This window comes from Octodon degus, unplaced genomic scaffold (assembly GCF_000260255.1).
Source record: "Octodon degus isolate 3935 unplaced genomic scaffold, OctDeg1.0 scaffold00253, whole genome shotgun sequence".
In the NCBI taxonomy this organism is placed as follows: Eukaryota; Metazoa; Chordata; class Mammalia; order Rodentia; family Octodontidae; genus Octodon; species Octodon degus.
In genome coordinates, this window is record NW_004524829.1 from 2,103,935 (window position 1) to 2,114,215 (window position 10,281).

General features: G+C 37.5%; 1 pseudogene; it reads right to left on the reverse strand.

Moving 5' to 3' along the window:
• Positions 1-2,213, reverse strand: part of LOC101560193 — an 18,039-nt pseudogene extending 15,826 nt beyond the window's left edge.
• Positions 2,214-10,281: the final 8,068 nt, after the last annotated feature.

Sequence of the window (10,281 nt, forward strand, 5' to 3'; positions counted from 1 at the left end):
ATAAATAAATAAATAAATAAATAAATAAATAAATAAATGGAGCAGCAGCTAACTTCTCTTTCCTCCTTACACTGAAATGCAAATTACCTGCCCCAGGGCAGGTGCAGCGTCCCCCCACCCAAGGCAATCAATCACAAACTCCAGAAACAGCCCCAAGACTGCATGAGGCTTTGGGGGGGACACCTATACACAAACCATAACATCTTTCTTTCTCTTTCTTTTTCCTGTCTTTATTTATACTTCGACTCCTCTCCTTTTTCTTCTCTTGTTCTTTAGCCTCATCTTTATGCTTCTGACTGCTCTCACAAAGATTTCCACATTGATCCTCAATTTTACATCTGTCTCAACTCCTACTGCGACTGGAACAACTGGTTTGTCTATCTCTTGAGCAACTTCTACTTCTTCATCTCATTCAGGAAGGACTCCGATTTCCTCATCTTTCTCTTTCAAAGCTGTTTCTATTAGATCTCCTCCTGTCCCTAAACTTCACCCTAGCCCTATTACTCTCTGTCTTAATTCTGCAAGAGTAGTTTCGACTCTGACCATGTCTAACTTTAATTGCGGGAGATCTGCTCCTACTACGTCTCTTTTTTCTTTTAGGAGAAGAAGATCAAGAAAAAGTGTGAGTACTACCTGAGATAGAAATGTAAGAAGAACTAGAGACAGTACTGCTGGTACTACTAGTTCTGCTATTGCTACCAGAACTGCTACTAGAACTTCCTGATCTACTCCTTCCTTGTTTCTCTTTTTCTTTATGGTCTTTTTTTGGTTCTTAAACAGATGTTGTTTCATTTGTAGTTCTTTTCATTAACCACATCACCATCTGCTTCTCTTGCTTCTGGATGTGATAAGCTATTGTGCTTTTTGTGAATAAATTCATTCATCTCTTCTGTAGCCCTTTCTGTCTGTTGTTTTTCTTCTTCTATATGTTTATCATGCAGTAGCTGCTGTTCTTTGTTTTTTTCTCCAAAATGCCTCCTGTTTTTGCCAGATGTGGTGCCGTAACTCATCATCAGGGCCAGAGCACTCAGAGCCTCTGTCACTCTGCTCATCTTCACTGTCTCCAGATCCATAACCGCTCAGGCAACCGAGTCCAGTGAGAAAAGCCAGTGCACTGGACTGTGCCAGCTGTTTACCAGGAGCTTTCACTGCTTTACAATGTGTGTCTTTGGCTATGTCTTCATCTGTGACACCCAGAAAAATTTCAGTCAAAAGCATTTTTGTCAGCCACATCATATGATACTCTTTCTCTCCTTCGGTCACCTCTTACTCACTCTTCTCTTCTTCAACTGGAGATGGACTTCTGGTGATTTTCCACTGCTCAGAGCTTCAGTGTTTTCAGGGTCTTCATCTTCCTCATCGCTGTCAAATTTACTTCTCTGAGGTGAACAAGGGCCATCGCCTCCATCAGCATCTTCTATGGCCTTCTTTTCTTTTTTCAACAATTGTGAATCCTGTTAATACTCTCTTTTTCTAATTTCTTTCACTTTTCACATTCTATTTTTTCAAGACCTTCATGAATCCAAGCTGGAAGAGTCCAGTGTTTCACTGCATCAATTTGTGGAGGCTCCTGCTTCACAGGAAGTGTAATAGTGACTGCTGCAGATCCCTGAATGATGCTGGTCTTGCTCTTCAGTTCTGGGGAGGTGCTGAAGGTCCTGGTTGCCAATAAGGAGGATGAAATCCACCTTGAGGTAGACCAAAAGGGGCCCCATGCTGATAGTCAAACTGGTTCACTGGCCCCATTGCAAAATTATCGGGTGGTCCACCAAAGTTGTGATTGCTCTGGTTAAATATATGCCTGTTGTCAGGGGCAAACTCTCCACTGTCCTGACTGTTGCTGTCTTCAGAAGGTACAATGGCCACTGGGCCTGGTGTTGGTGGCATCCATGGCTGATCTGGAAGAGAGTGTGGGGCTGCTGATGCATTCCCCATTCCGGTTGCCACAGCCTATTCAAGTTTGAATCTCCTTGAAAATTCCCACGACTATCAGGACCAGACTCCTTTGTAGACATCTCTTGTCCATTGGGCATCAATCCTAGAGGTTGCTCCACTATGCTTTGGTCTCCTTAAGCCTCTCTCTGGGCAATCCAGGCTTGGGCCAGTGTAACCCAGTCAGTCTGGCTTGGATCCTGCTGGTGCAAGAATGTGTGCATCCATTGTTGCTGGTTCAAGGGCCACTGTGGCCAAGACTGTCCTCCTTGATCTCACATCTTTTCTTCCGTTTAAAATTCAGGTTGAAAAAAGTAAAGCCATATTAATATGCTGAGCTCTAAAAGGCTCAAGTCAACAACTTCTGGCACTGCCAGTCCTCCAGATAACCCACTACTATTATAGACTACTGGACTATACTAGATTATTTTGCTGAATTCATGCACCTATGATATTTAAATGGCAACAGAATACCCATCTCTGACAAAACTAAACAGAAAAGGGAATATAAATGAAGGACCATTTTGTAGTGAAATATATATACTATATATGCTTATATATATAATATATATATATATGTGTGTGTATACAAAACAGGATAGATATACAGCTACTTTTACTTCCATGAGAAGAAAGGTTTGTACTAATAGTTTTGGACAGGATATCATGTCTGCATCTTGTACTATGAATAACTACTATGAAGACAACAATATGCAGTGTATTAATTATTGTAACTGTCCTACTAACCCCATTTTGAAGCTGTCTCATTGCCATTTGTTTCTCAATAAAATTAATAAAAATAAAACATAAAACAAAATTCAGTTTGATCCAGACTATGGCTTGAAAGCATAACAGCAAGAAGATTTATACCCCTTGTTCAGGAACACCACTGTCACCACCATCCTTCCAATATCGCTCCAAACCTTTTGATGCTTCTACTTCTACGAACAAGGCAAGATGATGATGCATTGTTTAGATACACACAGTAAAAAGTAAGAATGAGCTAAACTTAGCAGCGGATTTCAGCCTAAGGAGACAATTTGTACATAAATGTTGTAGGTCTATGGTATTTACTGTTTTATTTGTACTGTATGCTTAGGTATCTATAATAAAATAGCCAAAACTGTCTTCCAGAAAGAATAATAAAAACAGTATATGACAAAACACAAATGTTATTTACTAATATTGTCTTTTTATATTTAAAATTTGTGATATTGTTCTCTTTTCAAACATTCAAATAATCGAAAGAAAAAATAATTAAAATCTTCAGTTTTACATATTTCAAAACGTAAGTGAGATTGTGCTGCTTCAATAGAAAAGTTGAGACATGGTAAATGTATTCAATTATTCTAAAAGCATCAACTAGAAGCTCTAAGAACAGAAAAATTAGTTGCTAGAAGAGATTAATAAAATCACAATATTATAAAAGATCTAAAAAAGAAATACTGTGGAAATATTACACAATGCTTTTGATGTGAAACAACTGAATTCTTAAAACAAAGTGTCTCATGTTTGCATAGGTGAGAAATAGTCGAACACAAAACAGTAATACACACATAGATATGTAGTAAATGTATTTGTTACTATTAATTTAGTTGATTTCTTTGTTGTTCATTTTTATCCTGTTCTACTGTAGTAATCAGGTTTTCTCAATTCATGATTTTAATTTCTCAAGCTTTCATTGATCATTTGATTTATTTTTAAAGAATCATGTATGTTTTTCTTTCAATCATCTTTCACATATTTTGGATGATTTTAATTGAAATTTAAGTCATCTTCTCCTGCCTTTGTCTAGTGGGGAGGGGATCTTTTCGAGACAGGGGCTCACTATGCCATTCAGGCTGACCTTCTGTTCACTTTGTAGTGCAGTCTCGTCTTGAACTCACAGTGATCCTTCTTCTTCATCCTCCTGAGTGCTGGGATTACAGACATGCACCACCATGCCCGACTTTTCTCCTACATTTGTATATCTCTCAGGTACCTTCTGTTCCACCTCTTCCCAAGATGCTTTTGTGATGGTTTTCGCTTCTTCAAAGTCTACTTGTATTTCTGATTGAAATACTAGGGGAGTTCCTACTGCTCGCTTAATTTTGACTTTCCTCGGCTATGGTAGCAGGAACTGTTCCTATATCAGGCCTCTTTCCTGGATGCAAACATGTTTCTTTGTATAGAAACATGGAGATGCTCTTCAAAATCCCCCTTTTGAGATTCAAAAAGCAAAGAAATGCAAGTAAGGTAAGAATCCTTTCCCTTAAATCCGTGTAAGTCTGGGAAGACATTTATCTAGGCATAGGGCATTTCAAGCATTTCATTCCTGCAATCATTGTTTCCCTAGCCTTTTTCTTTTCCTCAATTTATGTAGAGAACTCACCATCTCATTTATTACATGCTAAGAGGAAATACCACTGCCAGCCCTCTGGGTACCAGAGGGGAAGACCAGCCCAGCTGGCTGGCAACCCTTCAATTAATTATGTTGCTAATTACCAGATAGGCTGCCCATTCATTCAACATCATTCAACAAAAATTTCTAGCCCTTGCTGATGGTGATGTTGGCATGTTTCCAAGACTCTGTGGGGAAGACTGGTACTTGTTTCTTCAGTGACCCATTCCAGATGTCTCTAGTTTTTTGTAATTTTTTTTTTTTTTTTTGGCTCTTCCCCATTAAACCAGGTTACTATACAGTTTCCCAAACATTATTAAAATTTCTTATCTGCTGACAAAACCTCCTCTTTTTCCAAGGTCTTCTAAGGGTTTAATCTATATCTTTTTGTCATTTTTCCCAATTTGGAGGAAATTGGTCTGTCATAGTGATGTGGAAAACAGATCCTTATCTTCAATTCATGTCCTACTTTGAGTTTTCTGAGTAAATTTTTATACATGTTTGCTGGTTGCTATATTTTATGTATCCCTACATGGCTGAGAATTTTTTTTATTATCTAAACAGAATATAAAATGGTAAAAAAATAGGAACAATAAAGAATTTTACCAAACAAAACAATACGAGTTTGACAATGCTTGCTATATTGCATGTCTTCAAATTAGTTGCTCATATTAGCAGATATAGGCATGAAAAATTATGAAAAGAAAAGAAAGAAACTAAAAATATTATAAAAAATTTTAAAAGGACAAGATAAAAAATTAAACATCAGCTGCTCTCCTCTGCACACCAGCAAAAATCAGCAATTATCTAAGCTACCCTGCACAAATACATAAATGTATCTCTTCTTTCCTTCTCCTGTCCTTTTCCACACCCCAGTTTTCCCTCCTTTTGAATAAATTCTTTCCTTTTCACAGAATCTATCATACCTTTTAGATTTTATTTACTCTTTCAGGTTCTTATACTAGCAAGACAATGCAATGTTTGCACAAGCAGGTCTTATTTATTTCACTTATCAGTATGGTCTCTAGTTGTCTCCATTTATTTATAAAACCCTCAAATTTATCTTCTTTTTTCCCTAGATGAGTAATACTCCATTTTGTAAAAATACCACATCATTTCCCATTCCTCAGTTGGTGGGCATTTGGATTGTTTCCAAGATTTAGTTATGACAAACTGTGCTGCTATAAGTGTGGGTGCACATATATCATTGTATAATGTTTTTAGTTCATTTGGGAAAATGCTTGGGAAGGATATAGCTAAGTTAAATAGGACTTCTACACATCTGAGAATTCTTAGTACTCTTTTATAGAAACAAAAGCTGGGTATAAAATTCTGGTCTCAAACTTTTCCCATCTCAAAATTGTTTAAGTGAATGCCCACATGGTTGTCTGATATTTTTCACCATCTGACTTCAAACTGCTTTCTATTCTCCTTTAAGTGGCTGATTTACTTCAACTTGAATATTTACTGTATTTTTTTCACTTATGATAAAGTTTTCAAAAACACATCTTGAATAGAATCTGTCATGTTTCATATCTGTTTTCATTTTAGTACAGAAGAGGTAAACTTCTGCCATTCATTCTTCTTCTCCTTCATATACTTCTTTGTACTTTTCCAGAGATTTCTCCCTTCTACTAAGTATATGTTGGGAGCCCCCAAGTGCTTACTTTTCTCCTAGAACTCTCTTATTATTAAAGAATAGGTACAAAGTCCTCCCACTACCTGCACTGCCTTGTAGGCTTTCTCAGTATCTTCAGAGGATTTCTCTTATGTTGGCAATACAACTCTTAGCTTAATCTGTACACTCAGACAATGCCATCCTCTCCCATGTAGTCATTTACCACCTAAACACTAAATTCTTACAGGGTGTTGTCTTCTAGTTTGGCTCCTTCTTCCCACTCCTGGATCCAACTGTCTAATTCACATCATGTTAACATATTAAATTCAACATGATCAAAGAAGAAGGTATCATCCAAACTTTCTTCCAGGGCCCCATCGCAGAGAATGGCATTTACTTATTCTAAATCTGCTGCATGGCTATTATCTTTGACTTTTTAAATCCCTGATACCCATATCCAGTTAACTTAAGGTTGATTTTTGTCTCTGAAATGTTCCCTTTATTAATCTACTTCTCTTCATTCGCAAGGTTACTTCCTTAGGAAATATTACTTTTCTCTCCCTAAATTCCTGTGATAAACTTCTAATTCATCCTTCTTCATTAATCTATTTCTACTATTCATTCTCCGCATTACCATTGAAAGACTTCTTGAAAATATACATATGATCATTGTTAGGGAAAGACTTTACATTTGTATGGGATTGCTTTATCCTAGTCTTAGCATTATGATTACAGTGATTTACAAGAAGGGCAAGATCTTTTGGAAATTAGTGTCTGCTTTTCCTTTAATTTTATTAACTCAGCTTGTCTTTGATTTTCCAGACTTATAGCAATGTTCTCCATTACAAATCTGTGCCTCTCTGTTACTCAGTTTTGAGATTTTATCCAGCTTGTTATTTCTAGCTGGGTTACTTTCTTCTTACCTACCAGTGAATTTCTCTTTATAAAATGCCTTCATATTTCTCAAATTTGCTGAAATATTACACCTGAAAAATGACTGCTGATTCCCCAAACCAAGTAAACAGAAATCATTGTGAGCTTTTCACTTCTTCTGTCATGCATTTCATTCTTTCTGTTACTAAAGGTGTGCTTTGTCTGTCTTCTAAGTTAGACTCAGTTCTATGGAGCAGGTGTCACATTGCTCCTGCTCATTCATTCATTCATTCATTCATTCACTCATTCATTCATTTATTTCATGGTGTTTGAAAAACTCAGAGCCCGCATGTGGTGAGGTCTTTCTTCTTTCTTTCTTGTTTTTTTTTTTTTTTTCTTTTTCTTTGCAGAACCGGGGATTGAACTCAGGTTCTTGCGCTTGCCAGGCAAGTGCTTATTCTACTGAGCTATCTCCCTGGCCCTGTTTCTTTATTCTTTGCCTGTGATGTAAATACACTCCATAATTTCTAAGTGACCTTTTAAAAATAAGTTTTTCATGGTGCTAAGTAAGACTTCTAAATAAAATTATAGCCCTTACTCACTTTATCAGTGTTCGCATCTATTAATATTATTTCTTTTCCCTTTTTTCTCTTATTTATCACATTTGGGATCGCTAAAATACTAGGAATCATAAAATTCTTTCTAGTCTTTCCTTTGTGTGTTTTGTCTGTCAATTAACCCTTATGGAATGTGGCTAAAGGGGCTAGGGAGATGGCTCAGTAGAATCAGTGCTTGCTTGGCAAGTGCAAGGGCTTGGGTTCAATCCCTAGTTCCACCAAAAAAAAAAAAAAGTGACTAAAATGGGTTCTGCTTGAACCATTTTAGCTATAATATTCTTAAACCTCTCAGACCTAAGATAAAGAAGAAGAAAATTCTGCTTTCCCATGGCTGAAATTGTCGTATATATACTTTTGCAGAGTAGGAAGCAGCCAGAGGGGCTCTTGGCCCTGCACTCTGGGTTGTGTGGCACTTCTGGGTTCCTTGCGGAGCAGAAACTCATCAGGTCAGCAGCTTCCTCAGCACCAGGTCAAAACCCAGCACCAGCCATGGTTTCCCTGCTGTTCCTGACTATGGTGGCTCTGACCTCTCAGGCAGGACATAGGCAAGGCTGAGCCTTCCCCATTGCCAGCACATCCATCTCAGAAGCTGCCCCAGACAACAGGGGTTGCTCCCGGCGATCCTTCAACCACCACAGCCAGGCATTCCCATCCGTCATAAAGCTTACCACTCAGTCTAGTATCCTCTTCCCCTTGTGCTGTACAAATGCCAAAATACTTTTAAAATGCTGATGGCGTTTTGCCTAGGGGGAGGCATGTGAGTTTGGCTCTTCCCTTACTCCATTGACTTGGAGACTGTGTAGTTGATGACAGAAATCTGGAATTTGTCCCTCCTCCTCCACAGGTAGGAGACTCAGAGCATCAGGGACACTGCAGAAACCTGACGAAGTCACACTCAATGTACAGGCAAAACTAGAGGTGTGGAATATCCCAGGAAACATGAGCAACACAAGCCAAGGATGATCTCTAGCACTTCCTTTTGTTTTATTCTACTTGTCCTCTTCCTTTGGTCAACTGTCTACCTTAACTTTATGATACTTTCATGAGTGAACATTGTTCTTCTCTTTCTGGTTCACTTCAATACTCCTAGAGCAGCTCTCCCAACCCTTCCTTCCTGTATCCTACCGTTACCCCAAACCTGGATAATTATCCTGTGCCCTCCGAAGTGTTCCTACTATATCTATCCTCATTCACCTCTCCATCCTACCATCTTCGACGCCCTCCCTAAACAACAGGGTAAAATCACCCTACTGAGTGGAAAATCATTTCATTGCAGTTCCTATTACATTAGATTGTATTGTATTTCTGAAGAACTTTCTCCTACAGAGAGAGACATCAAGTTAATAGTTACCACCATTTGTCAGTAGCCAGGCTGCCATGTAGTAGATTGTTAATGCCAACAAAACAAGTAGGGAAGTCAGGAGACATCACAATTCCAGACATGAAATTATACTACAAAGTTACTATGATAAAATCAGCATGGTATTTGGAAAAAAAAAAAAACAGGCCTGAAAGTCAATAGAACACAATAGAAGATAACACAGTTATAAATACATTTGGTCATCTTTTCTTTGACAAAGTAGCCAGATTGTTCACTGGAAGAAAGATAGTCTCTTTAATATGTGGGAAAACTGGCTTTCCACATGTCAGCAATTAAAGCTAGACAGATGTCTGTTACAGTGTACTAAAGTCAAAATGGGTCAAAGACCTAATTATTGAAAGAAGAGCACTAAATGTAGTAGAAAAGAAAATAGAAGTCTCAAAGACATAGGTGTAGGTGGACATGAACAAAACCCAGACTGAAAGAAATACTATGAAAAATCAACCTACAGGATCTCACCTTATTAAAAAGATTTTGACCGTACTGTAACATCATATAACTCAGTTGTGCACCAAATTTTCTGATAAAGGGGATTATGGAGCAACAGAGAATGTGATCAATGACATAGAGTATGCCTAAGTAGAGTCACATGAAGAGAAAACTTTCGAGCTTTTTTTTCCCATAATTTTATTGAGAGACAAATAGCAATGAGACAGTTTCAAATCAAATTGGTAGGACAGTTTCAATAACTAACACATTGCATACATTCTTCCTAGTAGTTATTTGCTGTACAAGATGCAGACACGATATCCTATTTACAAACACTATTAGAACAAATCCCTCTATTCATTAAGAGAATATAACTATATATCTATCCTAACCATTTTGAATACACAGACATTAATCAAAATGGACATTCATCTGTATCCTCTTTTTTGTTTAGATCTGTCATTTAAATACTATAGGTGTGCTAACTCAGAAAAATGTTCTAAAAGAGTCCAGTAGTCCATAATAGTATTGGGTCTTCTGCATTGCCTTTTATGGATGGCTAGTGATGTGGAGTATTTTTTCATATATTTATTTGCTTCTTTAATTTCATCCACTGGGAAGTGTATTTCCATTTGGATGCCCATTTCTGGACTGGGTCTTTAAATTTTGGGGCTTTAGTGTTTTTTACTTCTTTATAAATTCTAGAGCGCAGACCTTTGTCTGAGTACTTATTTGTCATGATTTTTTCCAAATTTGTGGGTTGTCTTTTCACTTTGTTGTTAATTTCTTCTGACGTGCAAAAACTTCTCAATAAGAGCATGTCCCAGTTGTTAATTCTTTCAAGTGTTTCACATGCGATTTCATTTTTGTTCATGAAGTCATTGCCTACCCCTATGTCTTCAAGAGTTCCTCCTACTTGCTCTTCCAGGAGACTTACTGTTTCTGTTTTAATATTTAGCTCTTTAATTCATTTTGACTTTAGCTTAATTCTTGGTGATAGACCTGGGTCAAGTTTTAGTTTTTGGCATGTAGAGAGCCAGTTTTTCCAGCA